At 42.0% G+C, this 16,890-nt stretch overlaps 1 protein-coding gene across 2 annotated transcripts in view; it reads left to right on the top strand.

Moving 5' to 3' along the window:
* The first annotated feature begins 888 nt into the window (after positions 1-888).
* The window catches only part of LOC114281302 (uncharacterized), a 35,583-nt gene continuing 19,581 nt past the window's right edge, over positions 889-16,890 (top strand). For both annotated transcript variants that reach the window (XM_082898272.1, XM_082898273.1), the window contains exon 1: positions 889-995. The gene's annotated coding sequence lies outside the window, so the exon portion shown is untranslated. The remainder of the gene's footprint in view (positions 996-16,890) is intronic.

The following is a 16,890-nucleotide window of genomic DNA, read 5'->3' as shown; positions in this document are numbered from 1 at the left end:
ATCCTTCAAAAAAATCAAAAAGTCAAAAAGTTACTAAAAAAGTTAAAATGTTATCACTATTCACAAAAAAAAATAAATAAATAATTTTGCACAAAAAAAGTACAACTCACTTCTCACGTGAGTTGTACTTTAGCTGACTTTGGTTGGACAAAGTGAACAGGTGGGTGCACAAACAAGATGGTGTTGTTTGGCCCGTGGAGGCCCATCACGGATCCCGTTTTGATAATATGAACCGTTCAATGTGTAGAACTCGTCGAGTACTATATGCTTGTAAAAAATCACGTTGATTGGATATCGCTAACTACATGATCAAATCAGTTTTGTATAAAAAAATGGATGGTGTTATAGTTAACGGTTGACAAAAAAAACTAATCCGATCAGATAGCTATCGATATCCGATTAACATGATTTTTTATAAGCACATAGTACTCGACGAGTTCTACACATTGAACGGTTTCGATTAGCAAAACAGAACCCATGATGGGCCCCATAGGCCGAACAACACCATTCAATTCAATGCCCGAAAAGGAGGCAAGCATCTCCTACACACTACTCTGCACCATGCTGCCCACCGTATTGTCTACTCGCCAAAAAGCTTCTCCTATATACTAATTTATACAAATTTTTAATCACATTTTTTCGTAAAAAGTCAAAAAATTATCCCAAATAACCATCTTTTTTTCCTCAACTTTTTAGTCCAAAAAGTCAAAAAGTGCACTTATTTAGCACATCTCAAACAACCCTTAAATTTTGAATTGTGTAACTTTTTTAGCCAATTATGAACTAACACATAGGGTTGTAGCATCTCTAACCTAATATGTTGGAGGAAAATGTTGTCCATATGAATAATATTAATCATGGTTAAATTGACCATGGTTAGTATTTCCCTTCTACGTCTATCAGCGACTCCAGTTGACTAATGCGAAGCATCTCCAACTTTGCTGATCCAAGCTACTTCGAAGACGAAAAAGTAAAGGAGCCCTCTTCCTTTCTAGGTTCTCTCTCTCTCTGTCTCTGTCTCTGTCTCTCTCTCATGATCCAATACATTTTTTCCCCTGTTTATGTTAGTATATCGTCCCGATCAAATTTGTAAGTACACCTAGAAGAATAAAATAAAATTGTAAGTATCCTATGTTTGGATTTCAAAATTGTTAAGGAAAAGGAAAAAGATAAGAGATGAAAATAAATTGAAGGATACTAAATTCCCTTTTTTTTTTTTTGCTTGAATTAAGAAAAGAAAGTGAGTAGTATTTGTCAAATAAATAAATAAATAACCATTAAAAAAATGTATATGTATAAGTTGATTACATTTTTTCCTTTGATTTTCTTTTCCCTTGACAACTGGTTGGATAAGCATAAAGTTAAACAGTTTGATTTAATGGATGAACTATAAAATTGATATTTCAGATGTCTGCTTGCAATTTGAGAATTTTGAGTGCCATTCAAGTCAAATTACAAATATTGTTTCCTTGGCAAATATTAGTTCTATAATTAATTTCTTAGCAGATAAATCTGTGTATACATTTGTAAGATTGTTCTTGATTATAATAATGTATGTATATGCCTTTCTAGGTTAGGGTCGCGCCAATGCTTTGGAATTTATACACATATTAAATGATTATCATCTTTACATTTGTTGTGTTAGATCACCAAGTGTTCTAAAGATTTATGTAGTTGGTTCCAAAAAATTTTGGGGTACAAGTCTTATGGTATACTCTTGTCTGCCCATTATATTTGTTAGGGGAAATTACAAAATAAACATCAAGGTTTGACCTTTGCAATGAATTAAACCCTCTTATTCTAATTTTTTGTCAAATTAAACCTTGATCTTTCAGTGTGATGTCAATTCAAACCATTTGCCCATTTCTGTTAATTAGAATTAAAGAGAAAGGTTAATATTTTTAATTCATTCTCATAATTTCTATTTTTCTTCCTCTTTTTTTTGTTATGTCACTCTCCTTCTTTCCTTTTTTGCCCCAAGTTATGACAACAACAATGCCACTCACCGGAACTAGGATTAAATTGAAAAATTATCCAAAAGGAGATTGGTAAAAGGATTAAATTATCCATTCTCTGTTAGTTTGGATTGAAACTATATCAATTAAAAATACAAAGTTTAACTGAAAAAATAAAACACAGGGTGTAATTTGTTAATGGGTTGAAAGCATGGGGATATTTATGTAATTTCCCTTATTATTTTGCACTTTGTGTGTATTTATGGACTTTGTTCAACTTTTTTGTTTGCCTCTCCACATACGAGATAGGGTTGCATGGGATGAGGAGTGTTAAATAACCTAACATATGTTGTTGGGTCTATTTCCTAACCAATTTTAGTGGTTTATATTGGATAGGCATGCCGATTTTAGGCTAACGTTTAGATAAATTATATGATGCATTGAATATAAAAACAAAAACGAAACCTGGGCATAAAAATTGTCAACTATTTACAAAAAAAATGAAAGCAATTTTTGAAATGAATGAATTTAAATATTTTTCATGATACGAAACTACGATTATCATAAAGAATCTGAAATGTGAAGAAAAGTTTAAATGACTACATTGAGAATTAAAAGACGTGGATTAATGTGAATTGTTTGATAAGTGGAATTGATAGAAATAGTATAATTCAAAAACAAAAATAAAAATAAAATTAAGACTTAAATAATTACATTAATGTGAATTGTTTGATTAGTGAAATTGATTGAAACAGTATAATTCATCTAACAAAGAGATATATTACAGTTAAAAATAGAATCTGAGAGGGTAATTTTTGGCGAAAATCGAGCCGAGCTGTGAGATGGACTTTATGGCCCAGAGTATGAAGGACAGGGTAAAAAGGGCCGAAAAGTTACTCAGGCCCAAGAGGGTTGAAAATTACTCCGGCCAAAAGAGATGAAGTTACTTCGGCTCGTGAATTGTAAATCTACTTCGGTCCGGGAGCAACTTGAAGTTAGACCGGTCTTGAAGTTATACTGGCCTTGGAGGTATACCGGTCTTGGAGTTATACCGGTCAAGAATCGTTGGTTCGGTCCAAACGCACCATGGGTTGAACAGGTGAGAACCAACATAAGGAGGAGTAACAGGAAGGGCCGAACTAAGGATAGTTCGGCCTACTCTGTGGCTCAGCATAGCCAGTTTTACTTCGGTCAAATAGTAGTTCGGCCGTGGTAAAAACCATCCCATTTGGTTTAAGCAGTGGGGGGTGTAAAAGGATAAGCATTATCCTTTAGGAGTACGAATCCTAGGAGGACTCTGCATGGAGGAATAAAAGTCCTACTAGGATTGAGCCACTCGAAACCTATAAAAGCTCACAAGCATCACCTTGGAGGAGGTAACATAACACAATATACCATTTTTGCTTCCTGAATACATTGAGCTTTGTCTATTTGTCAAGTTTTCTGACTTAGGCATCGGAGAAGTTTCCGGCACATACCCGCCGGCTAGCTTACGTTTGTGTTTTCAGGTGACAAAGTGACGTCGTACGGAGGAGCGTGGACTTAGTCAACAGGATTATACGAGGAGAATTATTTCTTCCCCGTACAATTGGCGCCGTCTGTGGGAACAACAGACAGAACAAAACCTCTTGACTAAAGCTTCTCCTTCTCTCGATCAATGGCACACATTGAGGAACTACCGCAGTCCGCCGTCGACGGGCTAACTCCAGATGGGGGCGCAAGACGTGAAGGATTACCCTCTGTCCCTCCCATGGCAGACTTGGAGCCCCAACGACATAACTCCAGGAGGGATGCTAGGGGGAGGTGGACTAACAGCCCCCGTCACTCGCGCTCGCAAAGTCCTGACAGGCAAAGGAGGAGGATTGATCCTCAAGCTCTGGAAGACCGTGTAAAAGAGCAAGATGAATTGATAAAGAAGATGGCGGCGGACATGGAGGCCCTGAAGTGCCAGATGAAGAAAAAAGAAGTGACGACAGGAGAGGGGCGCAAAAACAAGACGCCCCCTCGCCACTCAGAAAATCGAGGGAGGAATACCACACCCTTGCAAGGAGAAAGCAGAAGCCTCAAGACAGGCGACACTCAATCCTTGTCTTCCAGAACTCGTCACTCCAGGTCTGAGAGGACGAGATCCGAAAGGTCATACACTGAAGGTAGCACATATTGGCCCTCACATTCGCACCAAACGAGATCTAGACAGACGGAGTTGCCCAGGTCATCCGACTTACGAACCGTGCTCGAAGAAAAAGCACGATGCAAGGAGGATGCCAGGGCACGAGATCCACACAGAGTTTCTTCTTTACAGCGGTTGGCTCCTCGGACGCATGGAAGCGTCGAGGTTGGAATGCCAGTGCCGCGCCCTGCCTATGAACCAACAGACAAAGCATTGGCAAGGCTGCAGACTTCGCCGTTTGTTCCGGCGATTGAAAACGCGCCCCTACCGTCAGGCTTCCTTCAGCCAAAATTCACTACGTATGAAGGGAAGACGGATCCCTACTCACACTTAAGCCACTTTCGCCAGGTCATGTCTGTGTACAGGCGAAACGAGGCCTTAATGTGTATACTCTTCCCATCAAGCCTTGGCGACCTAGGCTTGACTTGGTTCGAGAAACTTCCAGAGGGCAGTATAGCCTCCTAGGCTCAATTGGCAGAAACGTTCGTAACAAGGTTCCGAACAAACACTAAAACACCAGTGGAGATCGACCAGCTACTCTCCATCGACATGGGGGATAAAGAGACCCTTAGATCCTACAACAGTCGCTACTGGGAGACATTCAATCAGATTGGAGACTGCCCCACCAATCTTGCCATTGCACAGTATAAACGAGGCCTTCCAGTCGGGAACAGACTAAGGGACTCGATCACCATGACGCCACCCCTCACCATGGAGGCCCTGATGGAAAGAGTGCATCAGCACATCAGGGTAGAAGAGGATGGTGCACGTGCCAAAGCAAAATCTAGTGCGACCGCAGTGCCAGAAAAGAAAACCTCAGCAAAGGTTAATGCAGTAGATCGACAGAACAGAAACAGACGTGGCAGACGAGATAACGGAGAAGACCCAGACAAAAGATGGTTGAGAATCCGCACTGCCATAACAACGGTGTTCAAAAAACCGATATATCGGATACTGAGCGAAATAAGAGATGAGCCTTTCGTCAAGTGGCCAGCCAAGCTGGGAGAAGCTCAGAAAGACTACGATGACAGATCGCGGTGCACCTTCCACAAAGAAAAGGGGCACCGAACTGAGAATTGCATGCCCCTGAGACAACACTTGGAAGAACTGGTGGCAGCAGGTCACTTGGATAAGTACATCAAAGGAGGAACGCAACCAGCCCCCCAGGATCACAATAACCCCAACAGAATGCCAATTGACGCCCCGCCTCAAGGCGTTATCAATGTAATACATGGAGTCTTTGAACCTGAGCGTGTATGCGAGCTCAGGGGATCAATCAAGAAGGCAAAGCACTTCAGAGAGGTGTTAAGTGCCCAACCTGCCATCAAGAAGGGAAAGACAGAGGCAGCAAACGTCATGTCTTTTTCGGATAAGGACCTGGATCGAATATACTGTCCTCACAATGATGCTCTGGTCGTCACTCTCCGAGTCAAGGACTTTGACGTCAAGTGGATTCTGATTGACCAGGGTAGTTCATGTGAGATCATGTACTACGACACATTTAAACAACTGAAGTTACAAGACAAAGACTTGGCGCTTGCAGTTTCTCCCCTAATTGGATTCAACTCCATGCCAGAATGGCCCGTCGGCAAAATAATTCTCCCAGTCAGAGCAGGAACAGTAACAAAACAAGTGGAGTTTTGGGTATTAAAGGTCCCCTCCACTTACAACATCATCCTGGGCAGAACATGGCTGCATGCCATGCGATCGGTGGCGTCATCCTACCACCAAGTAATGCGGTTCCCCAACGACATTGGTATAATTGAAGAAGTCTATGGAGATCAGATCATGTCAAAACAATGCTTCGCCACGGTGAATGGCAGCCGCGCTGCCAAAGGATACGTTCATTCGGTGGAAGAACCAGAGAGTAATGAGCTATTCGCAGACGTCGGCAAAGCAGCGGATCAGAAAGCAGTGGAGGACTTGGTAGAGGTTAAAATAGATGAAAAGAACTCGGATAAGTTCTTTTTGCTCGGTTCGTCGTTGTCCAGCACTGAGAGGCTAGAGGTCTTGGAATTCTTAACCTCTAACATCGAAGTGTTTGCCTGGACGCCCTACGACATGCCAGGCATTGATCCAAACTTCATCTGTCATCAACTCAATGTCCACCCATCCGCCAGACCAGTCATTCAGTGCACACGCAGATCGGCACTCCACCACGCCAAAATAGTGGCGGAAGAAGTAGGCAACCTGCTGGAGGCAGGAGCAATTAGAGAAGTGCACTACCCAAGATGGATCTCTAACACAGTCATAGTGCCAAAGAAAAATGGCAAATGGCGAGTCTGCGTCGACTACAAAACAGTCAACAAAGCGTGCCCAAAAGACAGCTTTCCTCTACCACGGATAGATCAACTAGTGGACCTAACGGCGGGGCACAACCGACTTAGCTTTCTGGACGCATACAGAGGCTATCACCAAATCGCCATGCATGAACCAGACCAGGAGGTCACATCTTTTACAACTCCAAGAGGATTATACTGTTACAAGGTCATGCCCTTTGGCCTGAAGAACGCAGGGGCAACATTCCAACGGATGGTCACCAAGATGTTTGAACCATTGTTAGGCAGAACAATGGAAGCTTACATCGACGACATGGTGGTCAAAAGCAAGAATGAGAATGACCATCTTAAAGACCTAGGCGAGATGTTCTAGATCCTGAAGAAGCACAAGTTGTGCCTCAATGCGTCCAAGTGTGCGTTCGGAGTAGGATCTGGCAAATTCCTGGGCTTCCTCGTGACCAACCGAGGTATAGAGGCAGACCCCTCTCAAATCAAGGCAATCCAAGATTTGGAGAGACCAAACTCAGTAAAAGAAGTGCAGCATCTCACCGGCATGGCAGCTGCGCTTAATCGGTTCATAAGCAGATCGTCAGACAGACTACGACCATTCTTTCAAGCTTTAAAGGCCAAGTTTGAGTGGGATGAAGAATGTGACCAAGCTCTGGAAAGCTTGAAGGAATACATGTCTTCCCCACCTCTGCTTGTTACCCCAGTACCTGGTAAAGAACTCTTCTTGTACCTGGCAGTCTCTCAGCACGCAGTAAGCGCAGTGTTGGTTCGTGTAGAAGGAATACAACACTTGCCCATCTTTTATGTCAGCAAGACATTGTTGGGAGCCGAAACAAGGTACTTACCCTTGGAGAAATTAGCATTGGCCTTAATGATGGCCTCCAGGAAATTGGCACACTACTTTCATGCCCACACCATAGTCGTCCTCACAGCTTTTCCACTAAAAGCTTTGTTTGAGAGGGCGAACTTTTCGGGGCGAATCTTAAAGTGGGCAGTAGAGTTGGGATAATTCGACATCAAGTTCCAATCCAGAACCGCAGTAAAGGCCCAGTCTTTGGCAGACTTCGTCGCAGAGTTTACTCCTGGTAGTCACCATATCTGCCCCGTCGACCTAACTGACACAACCGAACTAGGGATGGAAGTTGACGCCGGAATAGCGCAGCCCCTAGCAAAAAGCACTCAGTCAGACTCTAAGGTAGACCAGACTAAAGATAGCAAGAAAGAAGCAAACCAAGACTCACCAACAGTCCAAGGAGATGACAAGGGGCAAACAACAGGCATGGATCTTGAAGAAAACACCATTCTTGACCCCACGACATCATCTGACCCTTCCACTTGCTGGAAGTTGTTCGTTGGAGAGATGTGGAAGCTCTTTGTGGATGGAGCATCTAACCGGCATAGTGCAGGACTTGGCATAGTCCTCATCTCTCCAGACGGCCTGGTTGTAGAGCAAGCAATCAACCTTGGCTTCCCAACATCCAATAATGAAGCGGAGTATGAAGCGCTTCTCGCAAGACTCAAATCAGCACACTACATGAAGGCCACCGAACTAATGGTATACAGCAACTCACAGCTAGTGGTAAACCAAATTTCTGGCGACTACGAAGCAAAGGATGATAGGATGGCCAAGTACTAAGAATTGGTCAGAACAGAGATCAAGAAGTTTGATGTAGTAAGGATAGAACAAATCGGCAGAGAGGAAAACAGCAGAGCAGACGAACTAGCAGGCTTTGCCTCAATGGCAGATGCATCCATCCCTCATCCATTGCTCATCGACTACTTACCAAGATCAAGCATAGAAGACCCCGAAACAGAAGAGGTATGTTGCGCAGAATTAGGCCCTTCTTGGATGGATCCCATCATCCTGTTCCTAAAAGACGGCATCCTACCAGAAGAGAAAAAGAAGCCAACAGAATAAGAGCGAAGTCGCAGCGATTTTGGCTATCTCCATCTTTGGCATTATACAAGAAGTCATTCTCAGGGCCTTACCTAAAGTGCGTTCATCCCAGCAAAGTGGAAGCATTCTTGTTTGAAATACACGAAGGGGTGTGCGGAAGCCATCAAGGGGGAAGATCGCTAGCTTACAGGGCCATTTCACAAGGATATTGGTGGCCATATATGCAAGCAGACTCAGAGAAATATGTGAAGAAATGTGAGAAATGCCAAAAATTCGCGCACCAAATACATCAACCAGCAAGAGAACTCCTACCATTAACTAGCCCATGGTCTTTCGCAATGTGGGGCTTGGACATAGTAGGACCACTTCCAATAGCACCCGGCAACAGGAAGTTCTTTCTCGCAGCAACAGACTACTTCACAAAGTGGGTGGAAGCAGAAGCATTGGCATCAATCAAAGAAAAAGATGTGAAGAAGTTCGTTTGGCAGAATATCATCACTCGGTTTGGCATACCAAAAGCCCTAATCTCAGACAATGGTACTCAGTTCGACGGCAAAATCTTCACAAGCTTTTGTGAAGAGTACAAGATAGAGTTCTACAATTCTACACTGGCATATCCTCAAGCAAATGGACAAGCAGAAGCATCAAATAAAGTCGTCTTGGATGGACTAAAGAAAAGGCTAGAAAAGGCAAAAGGCAAGTGGGCGGATAAACTTCCTCATGTTTTATGGGCTTACCGCACCACACCTCGGCGATCAACAGGAGAAACACCATTCTCCTTAGCCTACGGAATGGAAGCAGTAATCCCATTGGAAGTTGGCCTCCCCACAATTCGAAGCGAAAATTTTGATCCAAACTTGAATAGAGAAGCCATAGCATTAGAACTCGACCTTGCGGAAGAAATGAGAGAAAGAGCACTGGTTCACATCGCCTCATACCAACGGGAGTTAATCAGAAAATATAACAAGACAGTACATCCAAGACAATTCAAGATCGGCGATTGGGTACAGCGCAAAGTAATGGGAAACACCTTGGTACCAGGAGATGGCAAGTTAGGGCCGAACTGGGAAGGTCCTTACAAAGTGGTTGGGTTAGCAGGCAAAGGGGCATACCACCTAGAAGACAAGGACGGCAAAGCAATCCCTAGGCCATGGAACACGGCCAATCTCAAGTTGTTTTATTTTTAGCTTTTTCTCTTTCAAACATATGTAATTTTCTTTTTTCCTCAATAAGACAATCAATTCTTTTCAGCATGAGTTGTTCTTTGTAAAAGTTAGCTTTAGTGAAGATAGGAATATTGCAAACCTTTTATTCTAAGTTAGCTGGAAAAACTAACTTAGAGGTTGGCTGAAATAAACCAACACCCTTCCTAAGCCCAGGATAAGGATCCAGGCTGCAGAACGTTTGGTCGGAATAACCAAACATTGATCTAAGTTAGCTGGAAAAAACTAACTTAGAGGTTGGCTGGAATAAAGCAACACTTTGTACTCTTCAGCCGAAGTATGGGCATAGCTGAAGAGTGGTTGGCTGGATTAAACCAACTCTTTGTACTCTTCAGCCAAAGTATGGGTATGGCCGAAAGAGTGGTTGGCTGGATTAAACCAACACTCTGAACTCTTCAGCCGAAGTATGGGTATGGCTGAAGAGTGGTTGGCTGGAATAAACCAACACTCTGTACTCTTCAGCCGAAGTATGGGTATGGCTGAAGAATGGTTGGCTAGAATAAACCAACACTCTGTACTCTTCAGCCGAAGTATGGGTATGGCTGAAGAATGGTTGGCTGGATTAAACCAACACTCTGTACTCTTCAGCCGAAGTATGGGTATGGCTGAAGAGTGGTTGGCTGGATTAAACCAACTCTCTGTACTCTTTAGCCGTAGTATGGGTATGGCTGAAGAGTGGTTGGCTGAAATAAACCAACTCTTTGTACTCCTCAGCCGAAGTATGGTTACGGCTGAAGAGTGGTTGGCTGGATTAAACCAACTCTGAGTACTCCTCAGCCGAAGTATGGTTATGGCTGAAGAATGGTTGGCTGGATTAAACCAACTCTGAGTACTCCTCAGCCGAAGTAATTATGTCGACTAAGGAGTGGTTGGCTGGTAAGCATAGCTAGTTTGAAGCAGCAAAAACTGAGATAACAGTTGAAAGTACAAAGATCATGAAAAAATCATAGCAAGTACAAAACATACAGTTCAACCGAAGTAAGAGTTGAAGTAAATTTTCATTCATCCAAAGGAAATTACAAAGGAGGGGCATAGCCCGGTTACAAAGACAAAAAAGTAACAAAAGGAAAAAGTACAAAGTCAAGAGAAAAGATCTTCAATTTCGGCGTCGAAGGCAGCATCAGCATCAACATGAAGACCGGTTTCAGGCGGAAGCTCGTTTTCAATCGCAAGAGTGGTTTCGGTCGGAACCACAGTCTCACCTGGTTGTCCAATAGTTAGATCTTCCACTATGGGCTCCGACCGAACTGCCTGATCTACGTCGACAACCGGAGTATCCTCAGAGGCAGAGTCTTCATCAGAATCTGAGCCTTCAAGAAACTCCTGTTGCATGGCATTTGCATATTCCAGAAGGGAGTTCGGTATGAAGTGGGCTGGAGGGTTGAAAACTTCGGTCTGTGGATCATGACCGAGCTTCTCAACGGCTCCCCTCCAGCCACACTTAAAGAACAGCTCCTTGGCAACCTCACATTGCTTGACGTATACATCCTCTGCCTTCTTGAAACATTTCTTCTCGGCTTCTTTTGCTCTCTCTTTCAGCTGGTTTATCTCAGTGTCTTTCTTCTTTTCAAGTTTTACCAGCTCGCGCAGGTACTTGTCCTTCAGAGCAATAGCAGTCTTTTGCTTTTCGGCTTCGGCTGAACTAACCAGTCCGGTCAGTCTGCCGATCTCACCTCGTAGCTCGGCCACTTGCTTTCTGGCCTCCTCTAGCTCGGTCGATTTTGCTTCAGCCTCTGCCGCGGCTTGCCTTGTTATTTTTCTAAGCTCTAGCACTTTCCGGTGAGTGATTTGATTTTTCTGAATGGCCTGACAAAGCAAAGATCTCCTTTTAGCCGAAGTAAAAGTTGAGTAAAGTAGACAGAGAGAACCGAAGTTGCTTACCAGAATCATGGATTTAGTCGTAGACCGGATGGCCTTCAGTTCGGTGTTTAACTGTTTCTGGTGGTGCTCCATGTCTTTGGGCAGACACACACTCTTGGCCAGATTAATGGCCAACAGGTGGTCTTTCTCAGCAACAACCGAGTCTATATCTCGGATGTCTCGGTCGTTGAAAGTAAGTTTTGGGGCCCAGCTGCCGGTAGTTCGGTCAGAAGGTTCTGGTTGGGGGCTCGGTGGCAAGCTCGGTGGAAGTGCAGGTTCTGCTTCATCAACCAAAATTTGTTCGGTTTCAACAGTCCGGGCGCGCTTGGTTCGGCGGGAAGAGGACGGTTGTTGAGAAGGGAGGGCCACAATAGCAGGTTGCGATTGGCTGGGTGGCGTTACTTTGGGCCTGGTTGTCTCGGTTAAAAGAGCCCTGACTCTGTTCTTTTTCGCCATCTCTTCTTCGGCTGTAAGTGGAATTAATCTGATTTGAGGCAAGGATGGGTCCGGTTCTGGGCCTTCCTCAAGTAGAAAGTCGGTTACTCTGGCTTTCCGGCGACCACTGTATCGGTAGGTCGGCTCGAATTTCAGCAACTTGGCCCAACTACGTTCAGGATATCGTAGTGCGGCTCACAAAGTTGCAAGGTTTGGATAGCTGTACAAGGAATGAAGGTGGGCAGAATCTGCGAAAGAAGAACTGTTAGTTCGGTTGATAGACTAACAAACCGAAATAAAAAAGTGCAAGAAAGAAAAACATGCATAGAACCGAAGTTAAATTACCAGGCTCTCCTTTTTTCCAATTTATAGGTCGGCCAGGAATCTGGGCTTGAAAATCCTCAAAATTCCCAGAGACCCAGAAAAAATCGTCGTCGTTTAAGTCTTTGTCCGGTGTATATTTTATTATCTTCTCTCGGCGGTGACGTATTCTAAGGTAATAAACCCATCCATCCTCTTTTGAGCCAATGGAATATTGATGGAAGATTTCGGCCAGCCCAAGGTTTAGTCTGGCCTGTCGGTTCAGTTCGGCTATTCCCATAATTATTCGGTATGAATTGGTGGATAGTTGGGTAGGGCATAATCTAGTTTGCCTAAGAAATTCACAGATTAAAGGTTGGACTGGAAATCGCAGTCCGGTTTCAATAATGGACAAAAGGGTGAAGGGGACGAAGCCTTCATTATCCCAGGGAATAACGTCTTTTTCGGCCAAGATCAGATGGGCATCATCAGGTATTTGGTAGTCTTTCCTAAATTCGGCTAGACCGCCCGGAGTATTTACTAGGTGCCTATACTTCCCCATTTGTGGTATAAATTACAAATAAGTTATATCGGTGCAAAAATGGTGCTCGATAGCTCGGTCGAGCGCACGAAGGAGTGTCTGGGCAACCTAAGTTGCAAAGAAGAAAACAATGGGGTTAAGCACAGATCATAAGACCGTGCTACAAATTAAAAACAAGGTAATAAAAGCCCTACTTCGGTTTCATGGAAAGGTTTTATCTCGGTTCAGCAAAAATGATTGGTAGCTCGGTTCGGGCAGGGTTTTTATTAGCCAGATCTTGGCAAATATCTCGGCATATTGGCTTTGAAATCAATTTTTAGACCGGTTCATCGTCTAGGGGCAGCTTCCTGAGTTCGGTCTAAAGACTCAGAAAGCTGGTTTAGCCCCGAGGCCTAAATCGATTGACCTATGAGTTTTGTTACTCCGGTGGAGCCTCTTGGGGCAGATTTCTGAGTTTGGCTTAGAAACTAAGAAAGCTGGCTTAGCCCCAAAAGCCTAGCTCGGTTAAAGGCTGGGGTTCCTAAGTTTACTAAGTTTAAACCTCATTCGGTAGGGTTATCTCGGCTGAAGTAAATCAGGAGTTGGTAACTTATTGCAACTACGGTTATTTCTACAAGTTGTAGTTCGGTTATCACCTGAATTAATCTACTTATATAGCACAAAACAGTATCCTAGTTCGGTTGGGACATGTTTTTGGATCAAAGACTAGTCTTCTACAGGATATTTTACATACATGTACAAGTTCAGTGAAGTTTTTCCAGTAAAGTACAGAAGCAAAGCAGAAAATAGACTAATATGTTTCGCAACAACATGGAAAGCAAACTACGAAAACAAATAAAGCAAGGAGGTTAGATTTGCTTACCAGAGTAAAAAGGAAGAAGCTGGAAGATGGAAGCAATGGCAGCGATGAAGGGCACGAACACAGAAAGCTCAAACTCAGGGCTCAAGAACAAGAGAGAGAAGAAGTAAGGAGTAGAGTAAATGATTCGAAAATGAAAGGATTGTTTTGTGAAAAAGACGAAAAGAAAAAGGCGGGACTGTTTCAAAATCACGAAGTACGAAGACGGCGTGACAGCCGTCCTCGGCCAATCAAAGTGTGCCACGTGTCATGAGAATGAGAAGCGTTACAGTCACAGTGATTGAAGAGACGTATTGACCGAACAAGTAGAGCCGGAGTGAAATAAGCTCGGCTGGAGAGGCTAAAGAGGTTTTTTAGCTCGGCTGGAAAGGCTTAAAAACGTTAGCTTGGCTGATCACCAGGTAATCCCAATCATGCTGTGCAGATGGAATTAAGGGGCAATTGAGAGGGTAATTTTTGGCGAAAATTGGGCCGAGCTGTGAGATGGACTTTATGGCCCAGAGTATGAAGGACAGGGTAAAAAGGGCCGAAAAGTTACTCAGGCCCAAGAGGGTTGAAAATTACTCCGGCCAAAAGAGATGAAGTTACTTCGGCTCGTGAATTGTAAATCTACTTCGGTCCGGGAGCAACTTGAAGTTAGACCGGTCTTGAAGTTATACCGGCCTTAGAGGTATACCGGTCTTGGAGTTATACCGGTCAAGAATCGTTGGTTCGGTCCAAACGCACCATGGGTTGAACAGGTGAGAACCAACATAAGGAGGAGTAACAGGAAGGGCCGAACTAAGGATAGTTCGGCCTACTCTGTGGCTCAGCATAGCCAGTTTTACTTCGGTCAAATAGTAGTTCGGCCGTGATAAAAACCATCCCACTTGGTTTAAGCAGTGGGGGGGGGTGTAAAAGGATAAGCATTATCCTTTAGGAGTACGAATCCTAGGAGGACTCTGCATGGAGGAATAAAAGTCCTACTAGGATTGAGTCACTCGAAACCTATAAAAGCTCACAAGCATCACCTTGGAGGAGGTAACATAACACAATATACCATTTTTGCTTCCTGAATACATTGAGCTTTGTCTATTTGTCAAGTTTTCTGACTTAGGCATCGGAGAGGTTTCCGGCACACACCCGCCGGCTAGCTCACATTTGTGTTTTCAGGTGACAAAGCGACGTCGTACGGAGGAGCGTGGACTTAGTCAACAGGATTATACGAGGAGAATTATTTCTTCCCCGTACAGAATCGATTGGAAGAAGGGATAAATATAAGTTGGCTTCACGCATAATTTTCATTGAGGACTAGAAAAAAATAGAAACCAAATGTAAAAATTTACACCAATATATATGTATATAGCTATATATGTATATCTTAAGGATATCAATGTACTCCTTCCAAGTGTTAACTAGATCTCTAGATCGCTTGGCAAATCTTAGCCTGATCATAGCCCTACGAATGATCTAGTCTATGGTGGCTATATCTCTCTAAGAAGGCAAGGCAAGTCTATCTAGTTATAGGGTGGCACTTAATAGTCAATCAATTTGTTGTCCCAGTTCGCGGGTGTAGCCTAGAACATGAGACGGGTTAACAAAAAACACAAAAGTTTCTCATTATATTTATTTATATAGTTATAGAACTATAACTAAAAGAAAGTATCCGTTGACGTAGGTTATTTGTTGTAGTTTTTTTTTTCATCGATTGGTGTTCAATCTACCGAATTTGTTAGTACAAGATTGCAAAGAATGCTTTGCATTCCAAATGAGATGCCCAAGAGAAAAGGAAGGAGGGGAAGAATTGATGAGGAATCTATAACATAAAATAGTGAATGTAAAAACCTGACGAGAATTCTCAACTTGAGATGTTAGAAGGTGCAAAATCAATATGTGCTGGAGTTGCTATGTCTCGGTCTGATCCTCATTGTACTCATCTCATGCTATTGTGCTTGTATTAGGTCCGGGTATTGAACATGTGATATACCTCAAAATAATACATTTCTATTACCGCAATATATATTGGCAGCCCATGAGTCATTTGAATCTTTTTTTTTTTTTTTTGGCCTTAAGAAATAATCAGCAATTTCTAAAATTGGTAAAATTGTAAACCCAAAAATCGAAAATTAAAAGAGAAATTCATGTAATTTGAAAAGTTTTAATGAAGGTTAATTAATTTGTAATAAAAAGTTGATAAATGACTAATTGCCAAAAACATAAGGAGTAGATTAATAATTACAACTCTTTTGATCTATGAGATAAAAAATTATGTACAAAATTTAAGATAGGTTAGGTTTAAGCTTATAATATTAAATTTTTAGGAGGTTGATTTAATTTAACATTTTTTAAAAAAAAAATTATTTATTTTTAAAGAGTAATGGATTAAGTGTGCAGGTGTTTCAATGGGATCTTATTCAAACTTTATATTATCAACTTATTAAAGATTAATATTTAAGATTATTGTCATGCTCTCTATTTCTTAGGGGAGGGGGCAAAAGTTGGAAAGGAGCTTAAACAATATTACTATTTCCAACATAATCTATACCCTACAATTGATTGCGACCATTTAGCGTACAATCATTGATTATATAATAAAATTAGTGATTTTATATGATATATATATTTTTTCTATTTATAATTACCGTAATTATTTATTGAAATTTATTGGCGCTACGTTTTATTTTCAATCGAAGAGAAAATTTTCTTATTAAATTATAAAGAAAAATCAAAAACAAAAATTGGAAAGAAAGGAATGAAAAATGAATGCATCCAAATTATTATGAAGAGGTTATTCTTAATTTGATATATGCACCGAGTAACCCACTCGATTTAAATAATCCAACCTAATTGTCATGTGCTTTATGTTATGATATTAGGCTATGTTACATGGACTCTCAAAAATAAATACCCATATGTCGGACACCCAACACTTGGATAAGGGTGTGGGATATGTGTCCAATATTTTTCATCGGATGCTTCTTATATTTGTGTATTTAACACTATCATTATATGTATGTATTGTTGTATAATTGCTATATAATGAGTAAAATGTTTGTTTGACATTAAATGTCACATATGACACCATCATATAATAGATTTAAAAAATATAAATAAGATTTTTGCCAAATCTGTTTACTTTGAATTTGAGCTTTGATGGATCCGACCTCTAGATATGCATTTTCATCTAACACCCGTACCTGAGTCTATGTAACATAGTGTGGGGATGAGAATTTCGGAAATACTCCTCGAATCTAGACAGGCCTAAAAGATCCTTGCACTGTCACCTGAAACAAATAAACAACTCTGGTCGGTAGTGTCGGACTTAGCATTCTGACAGTTTTGTCAGTTCTATCTCTGGCTCATTGATCTTGTATATTTCTTGG

Source organism: Camellia sinensis, chromosome 12 (genome assembly GCF_055761805.1).
Source record: "Camellia sinensis isolate YWXY chromosome 12, ASM5576180v1, whole genome shotgun sequence".
Taxonomy (NCBI): domain Eukaryota; kingdom Viridiplantae; phylum Streptophyta; class Magnoliopsida; order Ericales; family Theaceae; genus Camellia; species Camellia sinensis.
This window is presented reverse-complemented; position numbering and strand designations above follow the sequence as displayed.